This window comes from Macrosteles quadrilineatus, unplaced genomic scaffold (genome assembly GCF_028750875.1).
Source record: "Macrosteles quadrilineatus isolate MER2022 unplaced genomic scaffold, UCM_ALF_1.0 Scaffold_8__2_contigs__length_117827958, whole genome shotgun sequence".
NCBI lineage: Eukaryota > Metazoa > Arthropoda > Insecta > Hemiptera > Cicadellidae > Macrosteles > Macrosteles quadrilineatus.
Genome location: NW_026542601.1, coordinates 8,702,870 through 8,716,308, shown reverse-complemented (window position 1 = coordinate 8,716,308; position 13,439 = coordinate 8,702,870).

Genomic DNA, 13,439 nt, shown 5'->3' with positions numbered 1-13,439 from the left:
ATAGAATCTAAGCAAAGCACTTATTTTCTAAAGGGAAAAATTAAATTCTGTAAAAATGTTTGTTGGTGTAGTCCGATAAACAAACGGTTGTTTTGTACTGCAATGCATCTGAAAAAGATGTAATACTTTCAAAATATATATGTCAGAGGAAAAGAGAGGAAATAAGGCTAGGAGCTAATACAGCAATTCCGCCCCGTTAGGTTGGTATCAATGTTTCAACAATTGGATTCTCAGCCAATCAGCGCCGTGAAAACATTGTACGTGGCAAATTTGTTTCCTTTCCTGAATACAAATGAAACTTTTATCCCTCCTGCACGCATGTATAAGAGATAAATATTATATTTTAAAAACTGTTGTAAGAGCTTATGGTTGAGTTTATACATGATTGGCATATTTTATTTTTTTGTAAGGGACTCTACTGATTCGGTTACACCATTAAGTCGACCTATGCTCCTAGGGATAACAATCTATAATAGCTTAAAAGAATAAATATTTATGGCTATTATTGATATACCAAATCTCAATACTTTATCTAAAATGGTAAAAAAATATATTACACCATTCCGGGACTTTTCAAACATACGTTATAACCGAACATGCTATATTCACACAATACTAGATTTGAAACAACTCTAAAATAGTGGTAGACGATGAAATCAACGAGTTGATTTTATTGTAAGATAATTAAAATTTATCAACGCAAAATGTTTTTAGCGAAACTCTGTTTTGCAACTACAAAAGACACATTTTTTACTTAATTATGTTGGGAGAAGATACTTTGGTTGATAAAATGGTTGCAATGACGTCTAAAAAAATCATAGCTTTAAAAGGAAATAGAGCTTTTTTATTAACCAAGCATAATACATGTAGCGTAATACATATTTCTCATGGTTGTATCTAGACAAAGCCTAAATGTAAACATTCTTCACGTTTCTGTACATAGTCAAGGATTTCTTAGAACTTGAATTTCGAATCAAGTCAAGTCATATTATGGTTAAATCAAAAGAGAGATTTTCAGCATCCGCAACCTTTCATCATAGCTGGATAGGCTGAAGATAAAATTAAAAGTAGACTTCTCATTTTTCGTGTCTAGTTCATGCACTGCACGATAGTGTCGACGCAATTTTGTTTCTATTATTTTAGGGTTAATTTCTTGATTTGTACTTTACTAGGGGACGAGTTATTGTTTAGGATTAGATCGTATTTAAATCAGCGGAGAGTAATTTACAAAGTAATAGAAAAAAGACAGAACCCTAAGGTTAAGGAAAACTAAGGTGGCCAATACAACTGTTCAAAGGAGATCTCACAAACAGTAAATACATGGGAGAAGACAGAAGGGGATTCTGGGAAGGCACCAAAGGAATGATAAAACAAGTCAAACATCAGCTTGCAAAAACCCACAAACTATTAGAGTCCAGTTCCCCTAAGGCATCTTACTTGCAGATATTCTCCCCTCTCGAAAATACAAATGTAAGCCAACAAGACACATTTTCAATGGTGGATATAGCTCAAACGGGTAAAAGGATCAAACTAAGGAGAAAACGGTCGAATTTGATATTATCAAAGACTAAGGAAACGTACTAAGGAAAAGCTTTGTTTTCTTAGTCTATGATATTATGTAGAAGTTGTAAAATGTGAAAGGGTCAAAATATTTTATAAAATATAATGTATTTATTTGATGCCACAGAAATAAACGGTATTAGTGAACTGGGAATCTTATTCCTTTAGCTTGTTGAAAATTCTTATCATGGGTAAGTGGTGGGAGTGACTATGATATTTCATGGGGAAAATCACAAAAGTTGCATCACTTTTTGAACCAAATTTTGCACAGTAATTGGGTTATTTTGTAAAACTTTATTTTGAGGTAAATAAATTAAAGCAATATTTATAAATAGTAGTAGCAGCATTACAATATAGGAATATAACAAGGGGGCTAAAAACAAACTAAAATATAAAAAAAACATTCGGGCCATGTTTAAAAAAAATCAAAGTGTCCCGTTATTTTATTGGTTTTTATTGAAAAATCACTATGTATGTAAAACGGATATATCCACCCAAGACTCGAACTCGAAAAATTTGACGAAATTACTACGTTCTTCATAAGCTATGTATATGGGGAAAAAGTAAAAACAAATCAGGTTTAACTGGTTTGTATCGAAGCGTTTTTTTTATCTTGGTAAACAGGGTAATGTATAAGTTTATTTCAAAATATAATAAGAATGATGTGTATAAACAATTATATTAAATTTTAAATGATTTTTAGTATGTATGAAACAAATATTAGAGAAATACAAATAAATTAACTAGATACGACAATACACTTCATTTACAAATCTGTAAAGTTAAACACAATAATCACGGATTCGCTTACGATTTGTTAGCTCAAGACGAGAATAACATGAGGAGATTCTTGGAGAGTGTTATTTTATATTCTGTAAAGATAGCGGATAAACCTTCCACGTACAAAGGTACTCTTATCTCTGATTGGTTCGAGATCCAATTGTAAAAGCAGTGATACCAACCTAACAAGCTGAATGGCCAAGCGGTTAGTCTTTAAGTCGTTTATTTTATCACTAAAACGGTTCTTTATAAATTTTTTGGTTGTAAAAATGATTTTATTAATACGAAGGATAATTTTATTTACGAGAAAGCAGATTTGTTTGGATTACAAGTTTGAAATACGCTCAAAGCAAAATATCCCATTCACTTTTTTTGAATCCGCTTACACATTTTATCGTTGATTAGCTTGACCACGTTTAGAATGAATAAATGCGGGTAAGTCCTTACTCCCTGGATTGCTGCCGATTCCACTAGTTGTTTTCTAACCACTTATAAACTATTCAAACTCAACTTATGGAAGTGTACTTTTACGACTAAGCGATTCAACAACAATTGACTCATTGCGATGAGAGATTTTGAAATATAATAGCAAATCTTTATCTGATCGGAGTTGATGGAAAGAAGAGGTTCTCTTCCATTTCCCTTTCTAAAGTTGGTGCTGGTATGCTTGTATGTGAGTACTGAGCACACCCACAGTCCTTCACATCTAAGGTGGTTTGTACTTTTTCTCGCCGCTGTAATGACAAACACTTCAAGCGGTGAAATCTTAGTACCAGTCTAGAGAGGCAATCGAAGAAACTCGAAGACACTTCATAGTTATTGTCAATGATAGGCAAGCCTCTATACAAACGCAAATCCTTTAGCAGCATTGTAGACAGTCTTTGGGCCACCAGACCAACGAACTATAGGTTAGGATCAAAAATTACATTAATGGATATAAGACATAAGATCAATTTATTTCCTTTAGAACTCACAATACACAAGTCATTTTTTTTTCATTGAAAAAAACCAAAAAAATACAATAGCGTTTTATAGATATAAAAGCGAGTTTTGTTTGTTAAAAGGTAATGTTGTTATTTCTTATTGTCATTTGCTTCAAATGACTCAAACTTTGCGTTTTTGATTTTAGACACCTTAGTTCCCACCTCAGCCAAAATATTTACTAACTGGTCTAATAAGTCCTGATCTTCTTTATCATTAGTGTTAAGCAAAAAGTAGCCTTTATTGTTTATTTTTTGCCAATAACATTTCTCGCTACGATAAGACTTAAGGTCTTTTGTGTCAGTGATTTCAATTTTTATAAGATGGTTGCACTTTTCTCCCGGAGTTGTAATTTACCTTCTTAAATTCCCGGTGTTATATTGAAACAGTTGGCTGATTTTTAACGAATTGCTCTGTTTTTTCTTAAAAAATTAAGCAAAATTATCCTCAGTGTCTGAATCATCATCCTCGGATGAGGAATCTGAGGATCTTGAATTATGCTTATCATCATTACTCTTGATTTCTTTTTGTTTTTTTCCTAAAAATAAATTTCTAATTGTGTGCGTTTTATCAAGTTTTGAGTGGTCCCAGTAACTGCTTTGTGTTGGTAATTTAAAACTTTACGAATTAGTGAAGCTATATTTTGCACTGTGTTAAAATAAAATGTTTTTTCGTTGAACTTTTTTTTAAATTCTGGTTTGAATATTTTTATCAAGTCTTCGAAATATAAGTGGGTAAAACGTATCTGTTCAACTTGATTTTGGGACAATGAACCTTCACAATTGACATGTGCATATATTTTTTTAATGTTTCAAACAAAAGAACAATTGTACAAGAACGGGGTCGTTCAATAGTTCCTGAGAGTTTTGCAATTCCTCAATAATCCACTTCCAATTTTGACTAGCCAATCCAATAATGTGTATGTTCTCCAAGATTTGTAAGATTGTAAAAAAGGTTATACCCAAATTAGCTGTTGAAGGCTGAAACGGTGATGGTTGTTCAGAGAAGGGTACTGTAATTTCTACTGTGTCATCGTCTTCTTGCGTGAGTACCCCGGAAGAGTCCATTGCTACAAAAAAAGAGGATAGTGTGTAAAACAAAGCATATTTTTTAAATAAAAATAAGTATAAATTAAAAGAAAGTAAATCGCAAATTATTATTTAATTGTTTAGTAAAATGTAATTAAAAAATGACTTTCTTATGAGAGAAATTACTTAAGTCAAGGATATATCTAAAAATTTTCAATAGAAATAAAAAAAAAAATAATTGCAAATAAAAAAAAATATTTATTCTTGTCACACAGCAAATTAGTTAACTCACTTTGTGTCGACGGATGGACTCTCAAACAGGCTGATGGATTCCACAGCAGGTGGAGAGACTCGTGAGATAGTTGTTGACGGTTGTTGGAGCTGTTGTTGGAGCTGTGAACAACGCCTGTTGGTGGAGAGACTTGTAGGGTGTGTTGTTAGGACTGCGCCCGTTCGCTGTTCACAAACTGATGCTAAAAATAAAATACAAAAAGCTATATTTAATTTTAATAAATAAAACTAACACTGGAGTGCCGTTTTGATATAACCAGTTAATATACTGTTATCTGTTAATTTAAAATAAATAAAACTAACATTGGAGTGCAGTCTTGTTGATAACCAATTAATAAACAGTTTTCAGTTAATTAAAATAAATAAAACTAATAATGGAGTGCAGTCTTGTTTATATAACCAGTTAATATACTGTTATCAGTTAATTTAAAATAAATCAAACTAACATTGGAGTGCAGTCTTGATGATATAACCAGTTAATATACCGTTATCAGTTAATTTAAAATAAATAAAACTAACATTGGAGTGCAGTCTTGATGATATAACCAGTTAATAGACTGTTATCAGTTAATTTAAAATAAATAAAACTAACAATGGAGTGCAGTCTTGTTGATATAACCAGTTAATATACCGTTATCAGTTAATTTAAAATAAATAAAACTAACATTGGAGTGCAGTCTTGATGATATAACCAGTTAATAGACTGTTATAAGTTAATTTAAAATGAATAAAACTAACAATGGAGTGTAGTCTTGTTGATATAACCAGTTAATATACCGTTATCAGTTAATTTAAAATAAATAAAACTAACATTGGAGTGCAGTCTTGTTTATATAACCAGTTAATATACTGTTATCAGTTAATTTAAAATAAATCAAACTAACATTGGAGTGCAGTCTTGATGATATAACCAGTTAATATACCGTTATCAGTTAATTTAAAATAAATAAAACTAACATTGGAGTGCAGTCTTGATGATATAACCAGTTAATATACCGTTATCAGTTAATTTAAAATAAATAAAACTAACATTGGAGTGCAGTCTTGATGATATAACCAGTTAATATACTGTTATCAGTTAATTTAAAATAAATAAAACTAGCAATGGAGTGCAGTCTTGTTGATATAACCAGTAAATATACTGTTATCAGTTAATTTAAAATAAATAAAACTAACACTGGAGTGCAGTCTTGTTGATATAACCAGTTAATATACTGTTATCAGTTAATTTAAAATAAATAAAACTAACACTGGAGTGCAGTCTTGTTGATATAACCAGTTAATATACTGTTATCAGTTAATTTAAAATAAATAAAACTAACAATAGAGCGCAGTTTTGTTGATAACCAGTTAATATACTGTTATCAGTTAATTTAAAATAAATAAAACTAGCAATGGAGTGCAGTCTTGTTGATATAACCAGTTAATATACTGTTATCAGTTAATTTAAAATAAATAAAACTAACATCGGAGTGTAGTCTTGTTGATATAACCAGTTAATATACCGTTATCAGTTAATTTAAAACAAATAAAACTAACAATGCAATGCAGTCTTGTTGATATAACCAGTTAATATACTGTAATCAGTTAATTATATACCTACTGTACAATGAACTATGGAATTCCTTACTACTTCTGAGACATGACACCAGACCACATGTGTAACAAAATTCACGTTATGATATCTTATTGTGGGATGCATTAAATATTATACAATATATTGATTAGTGTAGTGTAAATTTATATCCTACTGTATGTATTCGGTTTGCAAAAGAAGTCGGCATGTAAAAAACTAAGACAAATATACAAGGTGAATGAACTAACGTTTAAGCGAAGGTGTTCTCTTACCAATGTATATTGTCAGTTATAAAAAAGGTCAGATCTGTTAAGAATAATATTAATATTTTAATTAATGTTTACAATATTACTGTATTAGCCAAAACTTTAAAATATTTCCTCAATGTAACAGAATTCGTCTACAAATAATGTTTTAAAGTGAGTGCGTACGTTACTTATAGAATAAAAGATTAATAATGCAAGCTTAAAATACAACCAGTACCTGAACAGTTATAAAGAAAATGTTTGGTATTCTACGAAGGAATCTTGTAATTTGACTTGACAGTAAACTCTTTCGTACCAACATGAGGTTACAGGAACTTAATTTCCTATGCTAAAGCATACAAAACGTGGTAAACAATCAATATTAGGAACAATGTTGCCTAACATTGAACACTGAACATGTTTGTAGGTTTGTTGAATGTACTTGCTGTATGTATGTTCACTAACTGGGCTTAACTGTTCTTTAGACGTTGTGTACTATTCGTTCAAAAGTTTGTTTATACCTGTGAACACGATAACTCAAGCAATTTCGGTCCGATTTTTATTTGGCATGAATGTGTAAAATAGGATAAACTTGAGTTTGCGTAACAGCAAAAACGGATAGTAGGAACGGGGTTTTATAGGGTTATGAAAATAGACTTTTTAGATTCCTTGTTTTAAAACATGAAAATGCCTAATTTTTATTATAGTCATCTTGTGTAGCTTAGAAAAATAGATAATTTTGTTTGTTGAAGCATTGTTTAAAGGCTAAAAATTACAACCGGTCATCATCAGACCTAATCGAAGACTAATATGATCATATTAGTTTCTGAATTGTCAAGTGAGAACTGGTTGAAAGGGACCGTAATAGAATCATGTTTTATATGTTTACAGTATTGCAAAGTTTTATACTCTAAGTGTAAGAAATTTAAGCAGTGTTAGAAGGCATACTTGATTGTATCCATCCATCTATAGCCTACTATTATAACATTGAGGTGGTGTCTATCTATCTGTCGGTTTGGGCAGCTGTCATGACTGAAATACCTAACCGATACGGCCAAAATAAGCACAAAAATGGTCCACATATCGAGGAATGTCATAGGCCTATTCACTTTTCTGAGTTCCTCTCGGGCTACACCCATTGGATTTCCACAGTTCATGGTGAGGTTTTCAAAAGTAAATATTAATTGGTCTCCATGGAAGCATGAGAAAATTCACAATGTTTACCTTTGCTTTGACATGCAAACAATAAGAACTGCCAAATGCTCATTTCACAATTTCAGACAGCTGATCCAAAGAATTTAAGTAATTATATTTTAAAGAACTATGTGGTAGGATTATTTAACCTAAATCTTTATGATTGATTATTTATTATAAATATATTTCAATGATTATGAAACTGACTTTTCTCCCTGTTGCGAAGTACGGATACATCCACTAGTAAATCTAGCGCATTTGTACACCAGCTAGTGTATCTGTACAAAATTAATAGTTTGACAGAAATTAGCATTAATACTGACCTAGATAACTTACCTTTGGTTACATCAACATTTTTATTTCCTAAAGAGCAAGCCAAGCATCAAGTTACCATTAGCCACTATATTAGGGACGCAAACACCGTCTGTGGGATGCAAATTTTGTGTTTTACCAAGAGAGCATTAGTGTACTAGCTTGTGGCCTGTCGAGTCCATGTTGTATCACTTGCTTTACTTAAACAGGATTTATATCTTGTTTAGCATTAATTATTGAACTTAATAGAACTTATATATTTAGTGTAAAAAAAGTAGTTTGACATTTTACATATATACTTTATACTTATTTTTTTACATAATCTTAAAACCACATTTAAATATATTGTTATCTTTTAGTTTTGTATGAAGTCATTCTTGAAGAGGAAAAATATAAAACCAAACATTTTTAAAGCGGAAAAGAAAAAAAGTTATGCAACACTACATATTAAAAAATATATCTTATTTTAACATCCTCTCAAAGAATAATACCATAGCAATACGAGCGAATGAGGTGTGATATACATAGGCCTAACTAACAAAGCAACAAAAAAGTCGAATAATAAATGAATATTACCAAGGATGGAAAGAGTATTGCGGCTATTGTCTCAACATTGTCTGGTGACATTTTATATAGACAATGTATTCGTCAAATAAATCAGTTCTTGATTAGATGTTGACTGTCACATGTAGATTTTGAGAGATATTCTAGAATTAAAACTCGGTAGATACAGGAAAAAAAACAAATAATTGAACAATTATATGGGTGTGAAATTAAAATAAAATAGCTCTTAAAGTCAAACTAAACAAAAACTAAATACGAACAGCTAATAGGATGCTTTTAAGGAAATTCAAAACATTAAACGTAATTATAAAATAGTACTAACGATTCTAACTAGTCGTGAAAGCAATAATAAGAACACGCCGAGTGAATTAACATCTTCATAAAGAATATGCATTATTATAAACAAAAATCAAGCCAATAATCTAACCATAATAGAATATTATATTTAAAGACGTGTATTTTAAATGTTCCCTTAAAATGTGCTTTAGCTGTCTCATATAGATCTGTCTGCTACATATCACTTAAAGGTATTCAGTTAATTTATTACAAAGGACCTTTTAAAATAACTACACTGATTTAGCCATACAATTTTCTAAGGTAACTGTACACAATCTCTAGTTCAGATTGTGCATCTAACATCCCATTGTGCATTCTCAACAGTCAACGCTATTTTCCCATACAAATACAAACAACCACATAGTACTAATATTGGTCTAGCCTGGGTCTATAAAGCTGCTACTGTGTGTAGCCTTGGAATACATTCGACTTGCAAACATAGGTGGTTTGATGTTAGCGAATTTCCCAAACAGAGAATAAGGTATTACAGTAGGTTTTATGGTAAGACCTGAACCCGGGACCGATTTACTTTTTCGTTTTGAGGTCACCAGAAGACAAAAATACCCTCAGATAAAATTCATGGTTATGTCCGTTAGCGCAAAAAAATGATCCGAATTCGATTAAATTTGGCACAAACGTGTAAACCTATTTCATTCGAACAAGTTTACAATCAAGCATGATCGGACTATGAGAACGGGGGTTAATGGTTAAACATAAAACCTCAAAATTTCTTTGTAAAACATTTTGTAGAGCTTAAACAGATAATTTAGTATATTGAAGCGTTATTGTATGCTTATCGATTATGGAGAAATACAAAAAAAATAATTAAACATTCCCTTGTTATCCTTTTGGAGTTAAATAAACTGTTACAGTTTGCTTCTGTATGAATATATTTTAATGCATTTTGGAAATCTAATGGAAATTCACTTAGTCTGCAGGTTTGCTGTGGCGGGGGTATTTCAACTACAACTTTGTTAACATTTTCAGTATCAATGAAACCTTTTACTCCGAATGTGTTTTGTGTTTATATACGCCTACCTACATTTTTTGCATTTATTCTAAGGGAACAGATCATGGTTTGGTCTTGTGACTATTTCCGCCTACCTTTTGTTAGAAAACACTAACTATTGACAGACAAACATAAAATTGCATATGGGCCCAGAACCGATCTTGGAATCGAACCAGCGACCTTCTGATTCGAAGGCGAGAACTATAACCACTAGGATGCCCAGATATCTGCCATTTGATTTTAAAACACCCTTAGACCATTCCAGGAAAAAACATTTTGTCAAACAGTCCGTTTGAGCTGCATGCAAACCCCCCACAGCAGAAATAGTAATGAGATTATCACAGAGCACTATACAATGTTAGTCTAATAAGCTGCTTTATTATTGTGTATCTATCAATTGGCCTTTTAGCAGATTAAATATAACATAAACGGTAAAATGGTAAATACCTTTTGGCAGACTCATTACCATAAGCCTGAATTCATCAAAAGGCAAATATAAAACTGTTAAAGCCATTCTATGATCTAGTGTGTTTGGAAGATCTTTCCTTGCAATGCTCCTTACAAAGAAAAATTTGTAGCATTATAATTTCCTCATTAACATTGTAATTTATTATCTGGTAATGTGTTCAAAATACTAACACCTCCATCATTCCACTGAACGGTAAATTGAACCATATAGCCTACCATAGTCGTACGATATCTATGGCATATAATTTCAATGATAATTAATTGGTATGTATAAGAATCTTTCTTAGCGACGGTCTAAATTTCAGAGCAGTTTTAATTAAAACTTTCGGTCCTAATTTGTTGCTTAGCTTTGAAACTTTTTACTTACTTAGTTTCAGAATTGGAGGGACAAAAACTTCTTCTTTTTCAAGATTTCACTTGGATTTTAATTTCCCGAGTGAGTTTTAATCAGTTGATAAGTTTATACTCTGGTTGTAACTTTAAACTAGTAAAACTTTAGTTGAATAAGACCTGAGTTTATTTAAATGTCCAGAAGTTCCTGTTAATATACATTTAGTAAGAAACATTTACAGTAGTCTATAAAAAGTCTCAGGAAAAACTTTAACAAAATGTAATAGGCCTAACAAACAAACGATTTAGTAACATACATATATGCATTTAAATTGATGTCGGATATTTTAGGAAATTTATTGCATTAGATTTACTAAACCAGGCTTATTCGTTTAGCTAATTTAGTAAATTAATATTTTTAATGCATACCTAAAATTAAATACAAACCAAAAAAGGTAACACTAAGAAATAATGTATTTACTTTTAAATTTTCAAAGGATACTGTATGTAGTATGCGTGCTTTGCCAAGGGATGAAAAACATCGATTGTAGAACTTGCCGTAAAAGTTGCACGGTTGCAGACTTTATTCAACGGTTCAATAATTTTCAACTATTGTAAATAACAGTTCCAAAACAAACAATGTAACGTTGCAACGTGAAAACCAGATGTCTACAAATTAGACATGTTCTTTGGTCAAATTTCATTATCAAACCATGTTTTGGTGTTCTTCTTCTAATTATAGCGCTGCCAGTTCAATCATTAATCAGTAAATGGACAACTCAAGATAAGAATGGAAGAATAAGGTCCTTCCAGTACTTCCAGACTGCACTGTATTATTATTAGTATCGATTTGATCGTCAATTACTCGACCCATGTGCTTGATAATTGGGTTTTCAAAACATGTCCTTGGCTAAAAAGAACTGATCATATTCAGTAACAAAGCTACACAGCTCATGCAAGCCCAACTACACTCATCATGCATTTAGCATAAAATACGTGCAAAACGTAGTGAAGGGATTAACGTAATAAGTGATAGAACGAATTAATAATATGTTATAACTAAATAGAACATGTTCATATAATAATTTCGGTATAGTATGCAGACGGATGAAGATCGTTTACAATTTGCATTATGGATTTTTATTCGTGAATAATTTACTTTTATTAAATTTACAGCGAGTTATAAGCTCTAAAAATGTCAGTGATGGAAAGTATACATAATTTCATTTGTGAGTTTTATTCCAACTGTTTATAATCTACAAAACTTTGACTGTACAACTGAGATCCTAAAGCCTGTCATAACTTCGGGCCTGGAAATGTTGAAGTCAACTTTGCTGCTAAGTAGAGATTACGAAGGCGGTCTTGAGTCGTTTTTACTTCAAAACAGTTAACAGATTGACTTTTCCCTTAAGAATATTAATTAAATAAACTTTTTAACGATTCTTTAGGCAGGTTTATGATTTTTAATTTGTTACGATTAAGGTAAGTAATCCATAAGTGAAATTTGTTATTACAATAACCAATTTTGACCTACAAGTGAAGGATATTGTTCTTTAGATTATTTTAGTGATAAAAATAATAATTAAAAACATTTAGAAGAGAAGAGCACATTTTCTAGATCTTAGGAAATATTGTTTTCAACAAAGGCAGCAGCTGGTACCGTTATGAGCAGAAACGAAATCTCATTTTCAGTAATTGAAAAAATACGTTTCTTAATACAATCCTGACGAGTTAATAAAATAAGAGAAAGCTTTCTGAAGCACCAGGTGTTACCCACAGATCATATCAAAATGGTTGATTCTCAAGTTTTGCATTTTGAAAATCTTTTAAGCAATATGCCATTGGTGAATATGATGGAATATTCAATATTTAAATATTCAATATAAAATTATTGGTCTATATTTTTATGAGGACTTAATATGTAATAGACTACTTATGAGCTTATGTCAAACAAAAACTCTATATTAAAAATATATATTTTGGTACTGTAAAAAGGTTATGGTTATTAAAATTATAATTCCTTTTGAAATTCGTGGGTTTCTTGGTACTAAAAGTATTTTATGTTTCACCCAATAACAATCGAAGACAATTCATTGAGTTGTTAAAACAAAATTGAATATATTATTACAAACTAATTGAAGCAAACACGTTTACAAAGTGATTCAATGCAAACATCAAACAACAACCAGCAGAACCTTGTTTAATCACTAAATATTTACTTTCAATTAGACTTGGAAACAGCTGACTACGATTAGGCTTTATGACTATAATGGAATAGTAGACTGATTTAAGCTTTTACTATCATACATATTTTTTCAGTTGTTTACACAAAAATAATAAAAATTCCCCTTGAATACTGTTTAAGATGAAATACGTTTTTTTTTCTTAACTAAAGGTTAAAGCCCCTACTTGAACATTTATCGTAGAATACAATACCCCACCGCAGCAAGCCTGCTGAGTGGAAGAATTTACATTACCTGGTTGCACTTTCACTAAAATATTTCCACATAAAACATTTAGACTTATTATTTGTTCTTTTAAATGTATAAATTCTAAGAGTAAACAATCTCAGCCAAAAGCGAGGTCTTGACAGTCCAAACAAAAGTGTCAGTCGAAGAAAACTCTCCGTTCTTCGAGTTTCAGCCAACGGTTTATTTATAAAATATTTCTTTCTATGGGATATTTAATTATTTAAATGTCGTGTTTATTTATGAAAATATCATACAATTTTAGCTGGTGCTGTATTAATATGTATATTGTAATTA